The sequence below is a fragment of the Narcine bancroftii genome, chromosome 3, assembly GCF_036971445.1.
Source record: "Narcine bancroftii isolate sNarBan1 chromosome 3, sNarBan1.hap1, whole genome shotgun sequence".
NCBI classification, from domain to species: domain Eukaryota; kingdom Metazoa; phylum Chordata; class Chondrichthyes; order Torpediniformes; family Narcinidae; genus Narcine; species Narcine bancroftii.
Window position 1 is genome coordinate 136,512,805 of NC_091471.1, and position 21,415 is coordinate 136,534,219.

General features: G+C 38.5%; 1 protein-coding gene and 1 long non-coding RNA gene across 3 annotated transcripts in view; one reads left to right on the plus strand and one right to left on the minus strand.

Moving 5' to 3' along the window:
* Window positions 1-21,415, minus strand: part of ankrd50 (ankyrin repeat domain 50) — a 128,645-nt gene that overhangs the window by 99,722 nt on the left and 7,508 nt on the right. The gene's annotated exons all lie outside the window — the stretch shown is intronic.
* On the plus strand, window positions 7,852-18,247 carry LOC138757605 (uncharacterized). Its single transcript, XR_011353734.1, has 2 exons — window positions 7,852-8,062; window positions 16,519-18,247. It is a non-coding gene; the product is annotated as an uncharacterized lncRNA (long non-coding RNA).

Below are 21,415 nucleotides of genomic sequence, written 5' to 3' on the forward strand. Positions count from 1 at the left end.
TCCCGGTTTTATCTACTGATGGGCCAAAATTAAAATTAAAATCTTCCCCTAGTAAAATGTGTCCCTGTGTATCTGCTATGTTTAAAAAAGTGTCCTGCATAAATTCCTGGTCATCTTCATTAGGTGCATAAATGTTCAACAAGTTCCAAGATTCTGAATAAATCTGGCACATTATCATTACGTATTTACCCGCTGGGTCTGTTATTACTTTTTTTATCTTAATTGGCAGATTCTTATTAACTAATATAGCAACTCCCCTGGCTTTTGAATTGTACGATGATGCCACTATATGATCTACCCAGTGTCTCTTCAGTTTGCAATGTTCGAACTTTTTAAGTGTGTTTCTTGTATAAATGCTATATCTATTTTCTCTTTTTTAAGTAGTATCAATAACTTCTTTCTCTTAATTTAATTGTGAATTCCATTAATATTAACAGACATATAGTTCAATGTACTCATCTTACCCATCCATATTCACCTCTCTCCCACCTCTTTAACCCCTCCATCTCCCTTCTTCTATAAGCACTCTTTAGATTGTTCTTACTCTTTACTATACACAACAACACAACTAGTAGGAAAATAACAAAAACCATAAGAAAATGAAAGAATGCTATTAAAGAAAACATTAAATCTTCCTTTACTGAGTTGCCCTTGCCACCTTGCAAGACAACCACAACTCCCTTTTCTACTTGGGTTGCGGTGTATACCACAAATGTCAACAGATTTTGCAGAGGGCAGATTTTCTCCCCTTCCCAGCTCTCCACCAGAAAAATCACTATACATTATTATTCTTAAGAATATAACAGACTTTTTTAACCTTTTTTTTCTTAAACGTTGTACTCAAACTATTAACATTCCAACATATTATCTTTACAGTCTTTTTAGTATTTCCTTTATTCCTCATCTTGTTGCTTATTTGGTAATTGATCTGCAAAGCGAGAGGTTCTTCTGGATCTGAAAACAGTCTATTTTGCCCACCAGGGATGAATATCTTCAACACTGCTGGATGCCACAACACAAAGTTATAACCTTTTTTCCATAGTACAGTTCTTGTTAAATTAAACTCCTTTAGCTTCTTTAAAAGTTTGAAGCTTATATCTGGATAAAAAAATATTTTTTTCTCATTGTACTCCAATGGTTCCTTATTTTCTTTCACTCTTTTCATTACCAGTTCCAATATTTTCTCTCGTGTTGTATATCGTAGTAGTTTTATTGATGTGGAACACAGTTTCTGATGTGGCTGTAGCTTTGGCGCCAATGCTCTGTGGGCTCTTTCAATTTCTATTTCTTCTTGGAGTTCTACTTCTAAGATCTGTGGAATCCATCTTTTTATAAAGTCCTTTTATATCTGCCCCTTCTTCACCTTCTCTCAGGCCCACTATTTTTAATATTTATTATGTCTGTTGAAATTCTCTAAAATGTCAATTTTTTGGGCTAATAAGTCATGTGTCTTCTTAATCTTCTTATCTCTATCTTCCAATTTTTCTTCTAACTCATTCATCTCCATTTCCACACCTATCACTGTCTTCCACTTGAACACTTTGTATTCTCATTTCTGCCATAGCATTCTCTATTCTTTGTATCTTTACATCTGTCTCTTGCATGGTTTTTTTTAATATAGTACTGAACTCAACCATTATTGTTTCCATTTGAATCTTTGACTGTCAAAGTATTCCTTATCTACCATCTGCATCTGTTTTTTACCTTGTATTTTTTCTTGTATGACTTTATCTTCCTCTTGATCTTCTTTCTCTTGACCCATTTCTTGGCTCAGTGTTGATCTGGCTTCTATCATTGCCTTCTCCCATTACAGAGTCAGTATCTTGCAGTCGGTGTCCGTTCCCTTTGGCGTCGTCTTTAGAATGCGTACTGCGCATGCGCGACTCTTCGCACATATGCGCTGGCATTTCGTTTTCAGTCTCCGCAAGCCAACGCTTCAACGCTGTCGAGCTGCCCACTTATCAGCTTCGCAGCTCTTTGGGAGAGCTTCCTGTTCACAGACTCCGGTCAGGGCTTCCTCTTTTGTTTCCGGCGATTTATTCATCTCTTCTTTGGTTGCTGTTGTAGTCTTTTCTTTCTTTGGAGCCATCCTAAGGTTCTTCTTATACACTTTATCTTACAGATTTTTTATATTTTATTTCTCTGCCTTGTTTTTCTACCTTTTATTTTCCAACTTTCTCTTTGGAGGGCTGGTTTTCCATAACAAGCCACTACTCCACCACATGACCACCTCCTCATCAAACCTTGTCTTAAAGATATTTACTGAAGTTGTCTACACAACATCAATGGGCAGTGAATTTCACAGATTCATCATCCTCTAAGAAAAGCAATTTCTCTTCATGTCTGTCATAAATTTATTATCCTGAATCTTGAGGCGATGTCTACTAGTTCTAGTCTCCCCCACTAATGGAAACAACTTACCAACCTCTATCTTATCTATGCCTTTCATAATTTTATATACCTCTATAAGATCCCCTTTCATTCCTCTAAATTCCAATAAGTACAGTCCAAGACAACAATCTCTCCTCATAGGTTATCTCTGGAATTAACCTGGTGAACCTCCTCTGCACTGCCTCCAAAGATAATACATCCTTGCTCAGGCAATTAAAAAAAAAGGCATTTGTATGCAGTACTCCAGGTGCGGCCTCAATACCTTGTATAGTTGTACCATAACATCTCGGCTAAATTCAATCCCTCTGGCAATGAAGGCCAACATTCTATTTGCCTTCTTGATAGCCTACTGCACCTGAAAACCAACCTTTTGTGATTAAAATGCAACTAAGAAGGCAATTAAAAAAAAAAGGTAATATTGATGATGACAGCAAACTAGTGCTGTGTGAGAGTGGAAGAACAGACTGGAGATGCAGGCTGTTAGCTCGAATGTCACAGCAGAGTGTTTATTCAAACTTTGAGTGCTTGCTTATCAGGCCAGCAGTCGGACTGCGTGTATGCCCTGATGCTTGCGTCAACTTCCTTTCTGGAGTGGAAGCCAGGTACACATTGCCATCTTTGTTGCGATTGCCCCGCTGACTATGTATAATAAGCAGGGCTGGTTCATCACAACAGACTTGCACGCCACTACATAACGCCACCCAGCCCCACCCCGAACCGGCACCAGTGTCACCCTGGCGCTTTGGAGGCCAGCTTCTGTGTGCCAGCTTGTGTTCTTGGACCAGTTTCAGGTGGTCCATTGTGAAACATATCTCCCTGCCCCTGATATCTAAGGTGAAAGTGGAGATTGTTCTGCAGAGCACTCTGTAGGGTCCCTCATAGGGACGCTGGAAAGGTGCTCTGTGTCCACGCCTGCACATGGAGACATAAGCACAAGGCATTACATCACGGGGAACATGAGTGGGGGACTGACCATGCTGTGAGTGTGGTGGGCAAAGGGATATTTGTGAGTAACTTCCATTGAAGTCACTGGAAAGCAAAGTTGTTTTGATACTGACAACAAATTTGGGCCATTATTTATCTAAATAGATATATGTCAGGTAAAATGCATAAACTATGCAAGGCTGGAAAGCTACAATATTACATGATAACTCTGATGGAGGCCTACATGGACACTAAGCCTCTTCACCATTCCATGGATTTCTATCTTCTTCCAATGCAGATATTTGTAATACACACTCACATGCATACACTGAGATAGACTGTATGGGGCACTTTAAGGGGAAAAGATATCATACTTTTATATATCTGTAGCGGTCCATGCATGGAGACACGGACTGGACCACAAAATGGCCGACGAATGCAGTGACCACATAGTCCTGAGGGTGACACCGGTTGTCGTCCTCGATGACCTCCCACACAGCAGGAAGACAATGAACTGTGGCAGGAACGCCAGCTAATCTCAGACCGGCACTCCAATGACGTGGTGCCCTGATGTGAGGACCTGGGGCCCATATAAATGCAACAGTCAGTGCAATAAAATCAAGACTTTGGTGTACATGTCATTATTCTCCATGCCTGCATAGCGCAAACGCTACATTTTGAAAATATTTTTCCATTGTATTAAACTATAAACTGGTGTACTAACAACAACATCGCACTAAACGTCACCAAGACCAAGGAGCAGATTGTAGACTTTAGGAATGGAAAACCAGATGATCCAGTGATCATTGAGGGAAATCAAAAGTAGAGAAGGTGAGGAAATTTAAATTCCTTGGAGTTATTGGATGACCTTTCCTGGACCCATCATACTAATGCCATTGTGAAGAAAGCAAGTCAGCACTTTCACTTTCTAAGGTGCTTGCGGTTTGTCATCAGAAAACTTGGCAAACTTCTACAGATGTGTAGTGGATAGTATGTTGTCTGAAGAGGGTGCAAAAATAATTGAGGACCCCTTCCTCCGTGCACCTAGCAGCTTTCCGCTTCTCCTGTTGGAGAAGAGCTACAGGAGTATGAGGGCCAGGACCACCAGGCTGAAGAACAGCTTCTTCCCACAGGCAGAGAGAATGCTGCATGATCAAATGAACTGCTCACACTAACCATTCAAGACTCTCATTTGTACAAAACAACATTTATTTATATAGTTGTACATATAAAATACTTGTTGTGCAGATGTATTGTTTGTCTGTATGTGTGTTAGGTCTGGTTGTGTGTCTGCATTTTTTGCATAGAGGACGAGAAAATGCGATTTAATTGGGATGTACCTGTCCAATCAGATGACAATAAATTCGACTTATCTCAACTTGAAATTGTGACATTTCCTATTTGCCCCACTGGTAGTTCTTGATCCGCTAAGCTCCTCTGCAGTTTTTTTTGCTCCAGATTCTAGCATCTGCAACCTCTCATCTCTCACATGAAAGATTCATTTGGGTTTAAAGCATTTCTGTCAGACCACTTAAATTTCCAAGATGTAAAATAGCAGTGAGCCTTCTGCACTAATACCACAGCTAGTTCCAGGATATATCTGCATATCCTTACAGAGATCCAAGTTTTTAGCACAGCTGTCAGTGAGTTGAGAATGGCATCTTCTCCGCGAATCTGTTTTTAAATGGATTCCTCAGGGCTTCCAAAGAAGTGACATGAGCTTTCACAACTCTCAAGCTGGTAAACTAACATGAAGCCTATGGAAACCTGCCTGGTAATCCCATTCAAAATAAATAAAAACAGTAACAGCGTGATTAAGTTCCCCTGATAAGCTCCAAAATAAGTGTTATACAGAGAATGTTATTATCCCACATGCTTCCTAATGTAATAAAAACCTCAAGCCACATTGATGGCTGTTGGGAAATGTTAATATGCTGCATTTCATAAAAAAATCTATGTTCTATAACTATATACTGAGTTATACTTTTTGATTTATTCATGCATCATATATTTCCTTTAACCTTTCTTCTCTTATATCTTCATGTGTCAGTCACCATTGTTCTTCAATTAGCATTTAAACATTTCTATTTTTTATGTGCAAGCATAAATAGTGAACATCAAAAACAAACTTCATCCCCAGACCCACCCCTTCACGTCCATATGAACATGCAATCTTGTTTTATTGGAAAGTGATGAAATGGAGAAACTGCTTTATATTCCTTTCCTGCTCTTCCGCCCACCTACCACCCCAGAAATCTGGGTTCATCACAAGGAGAAAGCTATATATACTCTGTGACACCATCGAAATGATGCTTATTTCAGTATGGGGTTACATAGCTAAAGAGAGCATTCTGGCCAAGGGCAGATGCAACTTCATTCTACGTTGTGTATCTGTATTTTTTCAGTAGTAGCCATGAGAAACAATTCTGCATTTAGCTTTCCTTGCTGTCATCAGATTCTTAAATAGACCTGTCGTTGGTAAAAGATGTGCTCTTGCACAGTTTTAACTGTATTTTCCTCTATACCCTGCACATTGGCTTTGTAGCACTATGCCAGCCGGCACTCCTTGACTTACTGTAACATCATGCTCTCCTTCTAAAGGACAATCTCCTCTTCCCCTAATGAATGATGCCAAATAAGAATGGGATCCTTCCCATGTAAAACTGAACAATTGTACTCTGAATGTAGATAGGTTGATCAATATAGAATTTCATTTTCCTCATCTTAGCAGCAAAGCTATATGTCTAGACAGTATACACCTCATTATAAGTACGACCCACTAGGTATGAGTTTGTAGTTCTGTACTTGAAAATATTAAAAATAAAATTTTTTTGGAAACCAACCTCCAAAAGATAAAGAATGCATTATAATTAATCAAAAATATGAATAAATAATGTTACACTTATATTATGTATATTATTAATGGTGCTCACTGCAGAGCTCAAGAAACACAGCTTACCAGAGAAGTCAACTACCAACTGTTTTTATTTTAAACAAATAAAACCTCATAAAGGGGAGTGATGTCAGCACACTTCACAAAGGGGAGTGAAGTTACCGCACTGCAGGGTCATTGTCTCTGGCCACATGCTAGCAGTGAAGCAACGCACTTTTGTCAACCCACGCGGGTCTGCAAACATGGGCTTCTCCTGGGCAAAGAAGGGGAGCCTGCACCATTCTATGCCAGCCGCTCGGTGTGGCGATTCTGCCTGTCCAGCTGTATGGCCGCTTGGTCCGCCACATCACACCCCCCCCCCACCAGAATCACTGGACGAATGCAATGTCACAACTTTGGGTATTTTAGGAGGGCATTCCCAGTGCTTGGGAGGTGGGACATGCACAGGTTCAGCAATGTACATGTGTGCAGGCTTTAGTTTGTCTTGAGTAAAATGTTCTGGTCCTCTTGTTGGGCTATTGAGAGTCCAGAGATCCAGCCCTCCTGTAATCGTATTGACATCTGTCCAAGTCAAGGTGTCAGGTACAACATTGTCTTTACCAGACAAATGCTACGCATCAGAGGTAAATTCATAAATATAGGCTAGATGCCTTTGTTGACATGCCAAGCAGGGATCCGTAACCTTGACAAGGGCAAACTTTAGAGGCTTATGGTCAGTAAACGCAGTAAAATGCCTGCCCTCGATAAAATATCTGAAATATTTGATGGCCAGATCAACCACGTAACTGCACAGTGGCACACAGTGACACGCATTCCTGCCCCACTTTCTATTGTAGAAACACCACTCACTGTTCTCCAATGGATTTTTCTTCCTTGGTAGCTTGTGGAACTGGCAGCTGCATTGGCTTGACAGTCCAAGGTGACCCATTGAAACTTTGCCACAGGAGGTTGTGGTAACCTGTACAGTCTGTGTGCCTTCCCTTGGTTTGGAGACCTCAGAAGAAGAGAACAACAAGGCGATGCCACGAAGTAGCCATTCGAAGGTTGCGTTGAACATTAAGGAGTTGAAATCGCTGTCTGCTAACGCAAGCATTTCATTCATCAGTTCTGACAGCCTTCTGACCCCCAAATTGTCAAGGTGGACTAAGTGCGTGCCTCTTTCCAGGTCAGACATGCCAAAAGTCATGAGAAGTGCCTTAAAAGCACTGTATTGATTGTCCTCTGGCGGGTTGTTGATAAAATCATCTACCTTGGCAGCAGAATCTTCATCTAATGAGGCAATTACATGCCAGGATTCGGTGGCTCCATTTGTTATGTTCCTAATGTGGAACTGAGCCTCAGTATGCTGGAACCATGGACATGATCTGTGAGGCCAGAAGGTGGGCAGTTTCACAGCCACCACGTGCAGCGCGGTAATGTTTCACTGTTGGGGCTCAAAAGACATTGACCAACCGTCAGCGTCACCAATTTAGTGGTTCTAACCGCAGAGCTAAAAAAAATAGCTACCAGAGAAGAGTCTACTACCAACTTTTTATTTTATTTTAAACAATTCCTTGGCTCACAAAAGGGAATGATATTAGAGCACCTCACAAAGGGGAGTGATGTCAGAGCGCCTCACAAAGGGGAGCGATGTCAGAGCGCCTCATAAAGGGGAGCGATGTCAGAGCGCCTCATAAAGGGGAGTGATGTCAGAGCGCCTCATAAAGGGGAGTGATGTCAGAGCGCCTCATAAAGGGGAGTGAAGTTACCATGCTGCAGAGTCATTGTCTCTCTGACAACATGCCAGCATGGAAGGAACGCACTTCATCAACCCACGCAGGGCTGCAAACGTGAGCTTCTCCTGGTCAAAGAAAGGTAGCCCGCACCATTCTGTGCCGGCCACTTGTCGCGGAAATTCTGCCTGTCCAGCTGTGCGTCCGTTCGGTCCACCACAATTATAAAAATGTTTTTAAAATAGATAGATTGTGATGGGTTTAGTGTAGGAAACTTTACAAACAGACAGTTAAAATTCACATTTCATTTAAAATCTAAGAGCTTTGTTGAAGACAGACACAATGGAACTGCTTTGGAAGGAACTTCAGAAATAGGTGGAAATGGAACAAAGTCCAAGATCAGGTGATGATCACAAAATTTAACGGATAGGAAACTTGTTTTTAGAAGCTATCAGAGCCAGAGCGAGAGCGAGATTGAGAGCGAGAGAAGGAGAAAGAGAGAAGGAGAAAGAGAGAAGGAGAAAGAGAGAAGGAGAAAGAGAGAAGGAGAAAGAGAGAAGGAGAAAGAGAGAAGGAGAAAGAGAGAAGGAGAAAGAGAGAAGGAGAAAGAGAGAAGGAGAAAGAGAGAAGGAGAAAGAGAGAAGGAGAAAGAGAGAAGGAGAAAGAGAGAAGGAGAAAGAGAGAAGGAGAAAGAGAGAAGGAGAAAGAGAGAAGGAGAAAGAGAGAAGGAGAAAGAGAGAAGGAGAAAGAGAGAAGGAGAAAGAGAGAAGGAGAAAGAGAGAAGGAGAAAGAGAGAAGGAGAAAGAGAGAAGGAGAAAGAGGAGAGATTGGATTCAACTGAGAGAGAGAGATTGGATTCATCTGAGAGAAAGAGAGAGAGAAAGAGAGATTGGATTCATGAGAGAGAGATTGGATTTATCTGAGAGAGAGAGAGGTTGGATTCATCTGAGAGAGAGAGAGGTTGGATTCATCTGAGAGAGAGAGAGAGAGAGATTGGATTCATCTGAGAGAGAAAGAGAGATTGGATTCATCAGAGAGAGAGAGAGATTGGATTCATCAGAGAGAGAGAGAGATTGGATTCATCAGAGAGAGAGAGAGATTGGATTCATCAGAGAGAGAGAGAGATTGGATTCATCAGAGAGAGAGAGAGATTGGATTCATCAGAGAGAGAGAGAGATTGGATTCATCAGAGAGAGAGAGAGAGATTGGATTCATCAGAGAGAGAGAGAGATTGGATTCATCAGAGAGAGAGAGAGATTGGATTCATCAGAGAGAGAGAGAGATTGGATTCATCAGAGAGAGAGAGAGATTGGATTCATCAGAGAGAGAGAGATTGGATTCATCAGAGAGAGAGAGATTGGATTCATCAGAGAGAGAGAGAGAGAGAGAGAGAGAGAGAGAGAGAGATTGGATACATGAGAAAAAGAGAGAGATTGGATTCATCTGAGAGAGAGAGAGAGAGAGAGAGAGAGAGAGAGAGAGAGAGAGAGAGAGAGAGAGAGAGAGAGAGAGAGAGAGAGAGAGGTCAGTTCCGCAGTAGCTTTTGGAGGCTGCAACATAGAAAGCTGGCAGGCTTGTTGAAAACCCCATTTTGAAAACGGGTTGTGAGTTCTGAGTTCACCCTGTTGAAAACCTTTGTAGTTCTTACAAGAGGAAATGGCTAGGTAGAGTGTTTCTCCTGAAATAAGGGAAACAATAGGAACTCTGTGATGACCTGGCCTGGAAGAAGAGGTTATCATTTGGAAAACCCACAATGGGGCAAGTTTCTTCGGCAAGACACTGAAGTGAATGATCAGAGGAAATCAGTTTGTGTGTGTCCAACAAGCAACAAATATCTCTCTGAAACCAATAAGAACCTTACTGAGCAGAAACCAGTTATCTTTAAGCACCAGAGCCTGATGAAAATTTATATATGTTAAATTCTGTGCACGGTATAAGAATTGCCTGAACTTGGAGAAGTGAGAAGTGAATGATTGGCCTATTAAAGCAAATAACTTTCCTGAACACATACACATTACATACACATGCACTTAGAATTAGAAGGGGATTAAGTTAATAGTAATAAGTTAAAGTTTGATCTTGTTTTTATGATTAGCAAAAATTAAAAGCAACTTTTCTTTAAGTAATCATTTGTCTTGGTGAATTTCTATTATTACTGGGTTTTGGGGTCCTCTGGGCTTGTAACAATAAATTTCAAAATGAACATGCTGGAAACATTTGTTTTGTTTAATGAAGTGATACAACATTTACTTTAGCTCAGAAATGTTAGGCTGTGAAATCTATAATTTCAACTTCATACCTCTTTTTGCTATTAGTTTGGGATTTTTTGTGTTTTCAAACATATTACCATTAATTTGAACTTCATATTGAATTGTCTTTTAACTGACACAGTTTTTGCAATTAATCTCTGCCATTCCTATTTTAACTCAACTTACTTACCATCCAAACTGCCTTTGTGGGTTTTAACCTTGCTCTTTCACTTTAGGTAAATAAACCTTTCTTCACTTGGACTCTGATCCCCAGTTTTGTTTCAGTTGAAAGCCATATCAGTTGAACACTAATTGATGGAGGTTTTCATGGATACCTTCAACACCTCACTTCAACAGTCCACCATTTTCACAGCCTCAAGACAGCCTCCATTATCCTAGTATCCATGAGGACGACAATAACAGGCCTCAGTGACTACTGCCCTGTGCCACTGACCTCCACCATTATGAAATGCTTTGAGCATCTGGTGATGGAACGTGCCAGAGATGCTGGACCATTTCAGTTCACCTACAGAAGAGACTGTTCCACAGATGAGGCTATAGTCTTTTCCCTTCACTCCATCCTGACCCACCTGCATGCAAAATCAGTGAGGATTCTTTCCACCCTGAACACAGCATCTTTCAGCTGCTTCCATTGTGAAAGAGATAAAAGAGAATCAGAGTAACACCAGGCTGAGGAAATGCTTTTTCCCACAGGCAGTGAAAATCTTGAACAAGCAAAGGAGCCACTCACATTAACTATCTGATACTCTGATATTCATGAAACAGTATTTATTTGTGTATGTACATATGATAGATATACATGTATGAATTCTTGTCCTACATATGTATTGTTTGTCTACAGGTGTGTTATGTCTGGTTGTGTATCTGCATGTTTTGCACTGAAGATCAGAGAATATTGTTTCATTGGTACAATCAGATGACAATAAACTTGACCATCTTTCAGATTCTACTTCATCCCAACACAGCCAAAGTGGAGAATATCTCAACAAAATTGTTCTACTCTCTCGGCAGGAGTGCTGATGGTCCACAAATAGCAGCATGTTCTTTCTATATCTGTACTGACCCATTCATTTAACTTACTGATCCACTCAATTTCTACAGATGTGTGGTGGAAAGTGTGCTGACCAGCTGCACAATGATCTGGTATGGGAACACCAATAGTGGACAGACAAAACTCTCTCCACCATCAAGAAATCTATAGGGAACACTGCCATTGGAGAGCACCAGCAATCATAAAGGATCCACACTACCATGTACCCACTCTGTTCTCGGTGCTAGCATCAGAAGAGTGGCATAGGTTCTTTTTTATTTTGAAAATTTTATTTATTAAATCATGATGCATTATTTTGATACAATTAATGAATACAACTTAGAAGCAATTCAAAAACAATACATACATTTTAAAATTAACCCCCTACGATCCCTCTCACCCTTCTCTAACCCACCCACCCTTTCTAACCTACCCCAAAAGGAAGAAAAAAGAAAGAGGTCATCCATAAGAACAAAATTCATCAGTTAATTACCATGGTTTGGAGTAACACCACTACTGTGCAGTAAGGGGATTAAAAAAATTCAACCCCATGTAATCCAAATATGGGCACCAAGTTTTATGATAAATAAATTATTATGATGCAAATTATATGTTATCCTCTCCAATGGAGTACAAGACCTCAACTCCATAAGCCATCTCTGAATACTCAAATCAGTCTAATTTTTCCAAGCAATTGCCAGACATTTTCTAACCATAGCGAATGCCAATCTCAAAAATGCAATTTGAAATCTATTTAATTTTAATTCTAAACTCAACCTCTTAATATTACCCGACAAAAATACATAAGGATCTAATGAAAATTTCACTTTCAGAATAACTTCCAAAAATTCCTTAAATCTATTCCAAAAATATTTTACTGTTTCACCTGACCAAGTAGAAGGTAAATAAGAACCTACATCCTTATGACATTTAAAACATAAATCTGAAGAAATAAAATTATATCTCCTTAATTTTTCCAAAGTTAAATATAATTGATGAATAAAATTATAATGAACTAATCAAGACCTTACATTTACAATTTTAGTCATACTATCCCTACATAAATTTATCCAGTCATCCTGAGAAATAAATACCTAAATCTTTCTCCCATTTCAATCTATATTTATGTAAATCCAACTTAGGCATTTTATTCTGTAATAAAGCATACACTTCAGATATCTGAAGTGTATGCTTCTTACCACCCTCAGAAAGTAAAATTTCAAACTTAAACCGTCTAACCGCAAAGTATGCCGAAAATTATCCAACAATAAAGTTTTAATTTGATAATATGAAAAAAGTATTTGAACATATCATATTTCTATTTAATTCTCTAAAAAGAAATAAAATATCCTGCTTCATAACAATCTTGCACCAATTTAATACCCTTTTAATCCCATAACTTCAAAAGTTGATTATTAAGTGTGAAGTGGAAAAGCTTATTTTGATACAACTGAGTTTTACCTGAAATCTTATCTGAGTATCTATAACTTCATTTTTTTAATACTATAAATCCATTAAATGTTTCAAAACAGGTAAATTCTAACTACTCAATAATTTAGGATTCCATTGTGGCGGCGCACATCTCAGGTCTCCAGCTCGAGGATATCCAGCTTCCTGACTCCACCTAACCGCTGCTCTGCAACAACTCCACCGGCTCACTGCGCCCGGTATTCCCACAGGAGTGGAGGGCAAGGGTCATCAGCTCTATCCACGATCTCGCCCACCCCTCAGTAAAGACTACTGTACGTATGGTGGCGCAGCGATTCGTCTGGCATGGCCTCAAGAAGGAGGTGGCAGCACTAACCCGCAAATGCATCAGGTGCCAGCGTCTAAAGTCCACAGGCACCCGTAGGCCACTGTTCAACATTTCGACTCGGCAATGCAGAGGTTCCAGCATATTCACGTGGATGCCGTGAGCCCCTTGCCGGTGTCCGGGGAGTCGCGGTACCTGTTTACCATAGTGGACAGAGCAACTAGGAGGGTGGGGATTTGCTACGGCATGGACTAGTAGGGCCGAACTGGCCTGTTCTGTGCTGTAATATGGTTATATGGATTCAAATCATATTTACTTAGACAATAATGGAAAATAATTTAATTCATATAAATGACTGTAATTACAATCTATCTTCACACCTAAATACTTAATCTGATCTGACCATTTAAATTTTATAATATGCTTACAAGAATAATAATCCATTTTAACTAATGACATAATCTCACTCTTTTCCAAATTAATTTTATAACCCGATTTCTCACCATATTGTTCCGATCTGTCATGTAAACACCTCAAAGAATTCCGAGGTTCTGTTAAATATATCAAAACATCATCTGCAAACAAATTAACCTTAAATTTATCAAATTTTACCTTAATTCCTTTCATATTACTACTTTGTCTAATCATCTGAGCCAAAGGTTCAATAACTAATGCAAATAGAGCTGGTGACAAAGGATAGCCTTGTCTAGTCGATCTGGTCAACATAAAAGGTAAAGATAACTGTCCATTTGTCACAACTCTAGCAGTGAGACTTCTATATAAAGCCTTAATCCAACCAACAAAAAAGAGGGCCAAATTTAAATTTCTCTAAAACTTTAAATAAAAACTCCACTCTATTCTATGAAAGTCCTTTTCTGCATCCAATGAAATAAACATTGGCAGGTTGGATCCCTCTTGAGAAGTGTTAATTAATGAAATCAACTTTAACATATTATCTGCCGAATAATGATTTTTAATAAAATTGGCCTGATCTAAATGAATTAAATCTAGTAAATATTTAGCCAACCTATTTGCTAGAACCTTCGCTACAATTTTATAATCAACATTTAATAACAAAATTGGTCTATAAAACCCAGCTTTCAATGGGTCCCTATCTTTCTTAAGAATAACTGTAATAATTGCTTGAGAAAAAGAATCTGGAAAAGAATAAACCTCTGTCGTCTTCAATAATAGAATCAATAAATCCTGAATTTTTTAATAAAATTCAGAAGTAAAGACATCATCCCTTGGAGACTTCCCATTTGGTATGGATCGAAGAGCATCTATTACTTCTTTAGCAGTAAAAGAAGCATCAAAATCTTTAAATCCTTACTGAGAATGGTATAGGTTCCACAAGACTCACACCACCAGGTTCAGGAACAGCTGCTTCTGCTCCACCATCAAACTCCTCAACAATAATGTCAATCAGGAACTCATTTAAGGACTTTTACTTTTGCACTTTGCTTTTGTTTTCTCTCTGGGTTGCACAATTTGTTTACATTTCTTGACTTGTTTACATGTATATGTTGTGTACATTTTTTTCCACAACCTGAAATGGTAATTCTGCCTCACCCACATGAAAAAGAATCTCATGGTTGTACGCGACGTCATGTATGTAATCTAAAAATCAATCTGAGATCTGAAACCCATGTCTATATACTCCCAGGTCAGTTCACAGTCCCAAGATTATTACTGTCAATATGCCATTTTTAATTTTGTCCTTAGCTTCTCAAAGTTTCTCCACAGATTGTCTTTCCTCGTTCCATGTGCATCTCTAATTCCTGTGTAGGCCACTAGAACTGGATCCTCACTCTCAGGTTCTTCGCTACCTTCAAGACTCGAGTCATGGCTGAAGGGAAGAACATAAATTAGCTGAACTATTCAGACCCTTCTCATCAATATGTTCTTTTTCATTCACCTCCCTGTGTCATGGTACAGGGTCAGATTTTTTATCCATGCTTTCTTTGTCATTTTCATATAGATAGCAATTACCTCATTCTTGTTGGACCTGATGAAAGGCAGAGTCTCTTACATCACTAAATCCTGAGTCCCATATCTGCCTGATATTCAGTCAATCCTTCTATACATGATCTCTGCCCTAATCCAGGCTACTAGCTACTTTGAGTATCGTTCCATAGTTGGCTTAGCAGTTAGTGCAATGTTTTTACAGCACCAGCAATTGGGACCAGTCCAGAGTTCGAGTCCCAAGCTGGGTTTTCTCCAGGGGCTCCGGTTTCCTCCCACCATTCAAAACATAGCAGAGGTGTACCTTAACGGGGTGTAAAGTGGGCAGCACAAACTCATGGGCTGAAATGGCCTGTTACTATGCTGTATGTCTAAATTAAAATTTTAAAAATTGCCCTCATCCCTAAACATCCAACCTGCAACCTCAGATTCCAGCTCAACAGGATATACTGGGAGTCTCAATAGTCTCTAATACCTTCACATACTGCAGTTACGGCACATCACTGAGTTTGCCATCCCTATCAAATTGCTGTTAGCAAACTCAATTAGTTATGGTTTATAGTCATAAATATTTAATTAGATTACTTTATCTATTACAAGTTAATTGCTCACTTTTAGCTATTTTTTGGGAAGGTGAAAGCCTTTCAAAAAGTGCCACACTAATCTGAACTATCAGAGATAAAACATTAATTTGAAACTCTCTCGAACTATGAATCATATGCAGAAAACAGCCCTCTCTCCTCATGGTTGGAGCCCATTTTTAAGTTCATTCCATGCAATAGCAAAACCTACTTATTGACAAATGTCTTTTCGCTTTCCAAGTTAATCAAGTATGAAAACAGCACCTGCTGACAATAATTATAATGTATTCAGGTACCCATTTAAAGAGAGTCACATTATTAATTGTTAACCGCCACTTTCAGGCAGTTGGTTTATAAACAATATTGTAAATGCAAATCAAAATTATATATTAACTTCCAAATACTAACCAATTTTAGGATAATCATTTCCTGATTGTCCAAATAACCCATTTCTTTATTTTTGGACTCTGTTAAAGTTCCATTTTTTAAAAAGTTTCTCTGCATAACGGCTTATGTTTTATTTAGTGTATGGACTTCGCAGAATTTTCTGTGAGGGAGACTCCCAGAGCCATGACACGTGATATTTCTCTGCCAGATAGTACTTTTTGTAAAGACACAAAGGGGCAATCAGTAATTGACAATGAATGCTTGCTGAAAAACTGGAAAAGCAGTTCCGTAATACAACAATCTTTGTAAAATCAAAGATGGCAATCAATGAACAACAAAGTTTGAGCATGAATTACTAGCAGAAATGATATTGAGATCCTGAACATCAGCAATAAAGGAATGTTAGTTACTTTCATTTGCAAAACACAAAAGAATAGATCTGAATTTTCCACATGAACAATGTTCCCCAAAAAATATATTATCCTTCATGACTCCAGTTTCAAAATAATAACTAGAGATACAACACTACTAATTAAGATGTGAAACTGCTGGAAACTTTGGGGAAGCAAATCAGATTAATACAATTTATGTACCATGGTCTTTCAATTACAGATGTTGGGAATAAAAGACCCCCTACACATCATCACCCCATCATGATTCCAATCTTCTCAGCTATAACACCAAAGACTGTTTCATTCTGTTAGACTCAAGAACTCAATGAAGAAATAGTAAACATCTAATCTAATAAGCTGCAAGCAGTTTGTTAATGAAATGCCAAAATCATTCCAGAAGACACAGCCTATCTGGACTCAATCCAAATCATGCCACCATTTACACATGTATCTGAATGAAGATAATGACAATTGCTGCAGGAAACCTATAATTGTATTGGAAGAAAAAAAATCAAATAATAGTACGATTGATCAAAACCATAGATTCTAGCCACAATAGTGAGAAAGCAGGGTCCACAATCAAGAAACTGAGCAATGACCAATTGAAAGCAGAGCAACATTGCTGCACAATGAACAAGTCTGCAATCTAACTTCTTGAAAACAGCAAACCAAACAGCTAACAATGTAATGACAAGATCATCAAGAACAAATATTTATGAAAAATTTAGAAAAGATACATTGAAAAATCCACCAAGAATTTTTGTCCCTTGTGTAGGACTCTCAGTGACACATGATGCTGTCAATCGTCAAATATTGCTTTGGAACATTTTTGATGTGAAGGAAGTCTCCCAGCTAATCCATACAATTTAAGGACTATCAAAAAGATCTTAGTTCTACATGGAACTAGGAGGGAACTTCAGCCACTGGCATTTGCAATGCAACACCCTAAATGAATTGAATTGAATTTGATGATACTTATTAATGTCACCTAACAATTTGCAACTCCAGGTAAAATAAGGAACTTCCAAACTGAACATACTCTGACAACTGCCTTTGCTAGATTAAGCATGACACCATCAATAATTCTCAATCAAATTCAACAATGACATAGAAATGATTATACTGCACATACCTTCAAGACCCACAAGAGAAGTTACGTTTGCAGCCAAAACATTATCAAACGTCAAGCTCGAAAACTCAAAAATAAGGGTTGCAGCCAACATGATCAGGAATTCCATATTCACACTGAGTGCTTGTCTAGAATAGGAAGGCTTGAACCAGTGGAATCACCAAAACTGAACCAAATCACCAAAGCTACCCGAAACTAACTAATATCACTGCTTCAAAAGGTCACAGGAATAGCTAAAGAATCATGGCTAGCCAATGTGAGGATGGTACATAGAGAGGACCACCTTCTGCATTGCGACAGCTAATTGATGGAGGTTGTGTTGAAGATACTTTATGTCTATCAAGTTTACACAATGACCACTGATGAGATTATATCGGGTACAAATTGGGTAGTTTGCTGTTTTGCTCTACATGGGATGAGAACGACGTCACAGCTTTCTTTGGTGTGATGTGAAGCAGGGTGGAAAATTTGGCAAACCTCAACCTGTTTTGCTCTACATGGGATGAGAACGACGTCACAGCTTTCTTTGGTGTGATGTGAAGCAGGGTGGAAAATTTGGCAAACCTCAACCTTCCTCTATATCCAAGGTAACTGGTCAAGGTTTCATGATGCAATGGGCATATGGGCATGGTCTACATAAACCACAGATCCATAACTGTGGCAAGAAACAGGTCATGTCAAACCTCTGTCTGCTCAATGCTCAAGGATGAATCTGGAGGCTGGAAGAACTTTCCAATGCAAGCATTAAATGTGCTCACAATAGAAAAGGAAAAAAACAATCATGTTGCATGAGCAATAAAGTTGAAAGCAGCAAAAACAACCTCCTCAGCCATTGGTAAATTCACTTTTGTCCAACTAGAGTTATATCTGTGACTGTAACAGTTGTGAGATATTTCATAAAAATCCTTATCAAAATCCAATCATCTGAAATATTGTTAACCACTGAATAGGATTGGTTCCTTAACATCCTAGAACAATATATATTTCCATTGAAACATATATACTTCCAAGGCTCCTCCTAACCCTTCCAGCAACTTGTCCTGCCCTGCATGACTCTATTCCCTCTCTTACTCATGATCAAAGCAGCTGAAATGTTCAGATTTTCTTGTAATACTGTACTGATAATCAGACCAAAAGGATGTCTTTCCCAAATGCTGTATATTACAATACACATGGAGACATGGTTCCCGATCTCCTTTCAAAAAATCAACTTTTGTTCTATACAAATTAAAACTTTTAATTCTCTTTAATGGTATCTGAACAGCACAGTATAAAGTGATAGGGTTGATTCAAGAATCTGTATATGACACACTTGGTGAGGTTATGAAAAGTATACATCCATATTTTGTATTAGATAAAAAGCTCAAAGTTAGAGAAAGCACATTGATTAGTCAATATAAGACTGAACAACTACTTAATACACATTAGTTTACTGAGAAAGAGAATTTTAAAATTAAAAAAAATTATATCACATAATAATTTAGTTCAACATTTGTCTTGTATTCTGTGTTTCCATCTGTTAAAAGATAAATAAAACACAAAGCAATTCAATAGCAATAAATTCAGTAAGAGAGATAACAAAACCTTTCCAGCAAATGATCATTTGGAGTGTGCAAACATAATTGAAATCACAATTTGTCAAGACAGCATAAGCTTTGTTAAAATGTTTTGATGACTTATTTTCCTTAGAAAACATCCAATACAGTATGTTTCCCTTTATCCAAAGTTCTGTTAACCAAAATGATCCCTTAACCAAACTTTTTTTCAGCACCGACATGGAGTCAGAAATTGAAAAATATTATCACCCGACTTGCCCATGTGGAGTTTTGACACTCTGTTGGTGCCATTTTGATAACAACAGAGCTCTCTTGTACCGTAAAAAGATATAGTTGCATATGACAAAAAGGTCTGCAGATAGCACTATAGATGCCAATGAAAAGATAATTAGGAAGCATTTATGTTCATCTATAGAACAGAAAATCGAGCTGTTTTTGGTACGTATTATTTCATGCTCGAAAAGCCTGCTGTTGTGTTTTGTTGTGGTTTAACTTCTGATACAAGTATTCTTCTGATCCTACTGAGCTATTTAAAGCCATTGTTCAGTTAACCAAAAACACCCAATAACTGTCTGGTCTCAAGCTTTTTGGATATGGGAAACCTATTGTATAACACTTGATTAGCTTGCAAGGGTAGAAATTACAAGAATAATTTTCCTTTGCCTGAAAACAACAGATTTTCTATTAATCAGCCAGAAACCTCACAGGTATCCTTTCAATTTGATACAAGCATGGATCAAAAAGCCAAATTACATACTATCCTTGACATCAAGGCAGCAGTTGACCAAATGTGGCTTCAAGGAACCATGGTAGAGATTAAGTCAATGGGCATCAAGGGAAAATCACGGCAATGGTTGAATCACATCTTGCACAATGGTAGTGCTTATTGGAAGTGGGTGGATCAACCCAGCTCAAGGACATTCATGGCAGGGGTCTAAAAGGATGGTGTCCTGGACCCATCATCTTTAGCTGCTTCATCAAAGAGCTCCTTTCCATCTTAATCAGGATATTAGCTGATAGCTGCATAATGTTCAATCCAATTTGCAACTCTGTGGGAAGAAAACCAGGAAGTATACCTGCATGTTGCCAGATGTGAAAGAAATCCAGGCATGGACTGATAAACTCAATTAAAATTGTCTTGTGGTGCTAATAACCATACCCCAACAAGAAGGGATCTAACCTTCCTCCATTAACATTTAGTAGAATTATAATCACTGACACCCACAACATAAACATCCTGAGGCTGAAACTCAATTGCACCAGCCAGATAAGTGCCATACCTAGTATAGCAGGTCAGAGACAGAACATTACTCAGAAAGTGACTCATCTCCTGACATCTAAAGCCTTACTCACATCCAGATGTCATACGTCAGAATAATTGAATACTCTCCACTTGCCATGATGAACGTAGCACCAACAACTCACTTGAAACTCAACATTATCCTGAACAAAGCATCTTATTTGATAGCTATCCTATCCACTCCCTACATAATTGGCACATCATAGGTGTAGTGTATGCCATTTCCATTGTGTATAGTGGTGCCATATAGTTACTTAGCTACTCTACTACGATAGAACTTCCTAAATCAACAACTTAGACACTAAATACCAGAGCAACACTTGCAATGGATATCACTACCATGACTTAATAATGGATTGGCAGTACTTCATCATCACTTGATCCAAATCTTGGAGCTTCCTCTCCGCAGCACATGAAAACAAGGCAGTTGGCAATAAATCAAGCAGATAGTTCTTCACCAAATTCTAAAGAGAAATTACCAATTTCTTACAAATGCTGGCCTTGGCAGTGGCACCCAAGAGCTCTCAACCAAATAAATTAAAACAATATACAAATTAACCAGAATCTCGAGTTACTTTTCTTCCCCAAACATGTCATGACGTGAGTTTGTTTCATATTTCAAATTCAGGATAGATCTACTCATAGGCTAAGTGAATATTTAAGTATTGTTTTGTTCAGAATTCCTATTTTTGTGGTAAATAGAAGTGAGAGATCACATTGCCCTTCCATTAAACTGAGCAAAACACAAATTAAATACTGAAGGCATGTGCCTCCATGAGTTTTCAAACTAGATTAGACAGAGTTATTTTGAGCATACACTTCATATTTTTGCCATTGGACCATTAGAAAAAAAATCTCAAATGCAACATATGTTAAAATACATTGGAGAAATGACAAATTTGTTCTTGTTTTAAATTGGTGTTTGCCATGTTTTTTTAATGGATGTTAAAATGTTTAAGATTGCTTGAAAGGAGCAGTCTATGACTGTAGTCTTTGTGAAACATTTTTCTTTATGGTTGGAATCTGTTCTCCTTTTAAGATAAGGAAGATATCTAAATATGGACTTCACTTCCAAAAGTCCAACTGGCTCTCTCCTACGTTCTTGTCAGATGGCTTTAATTTCTTGATTTTA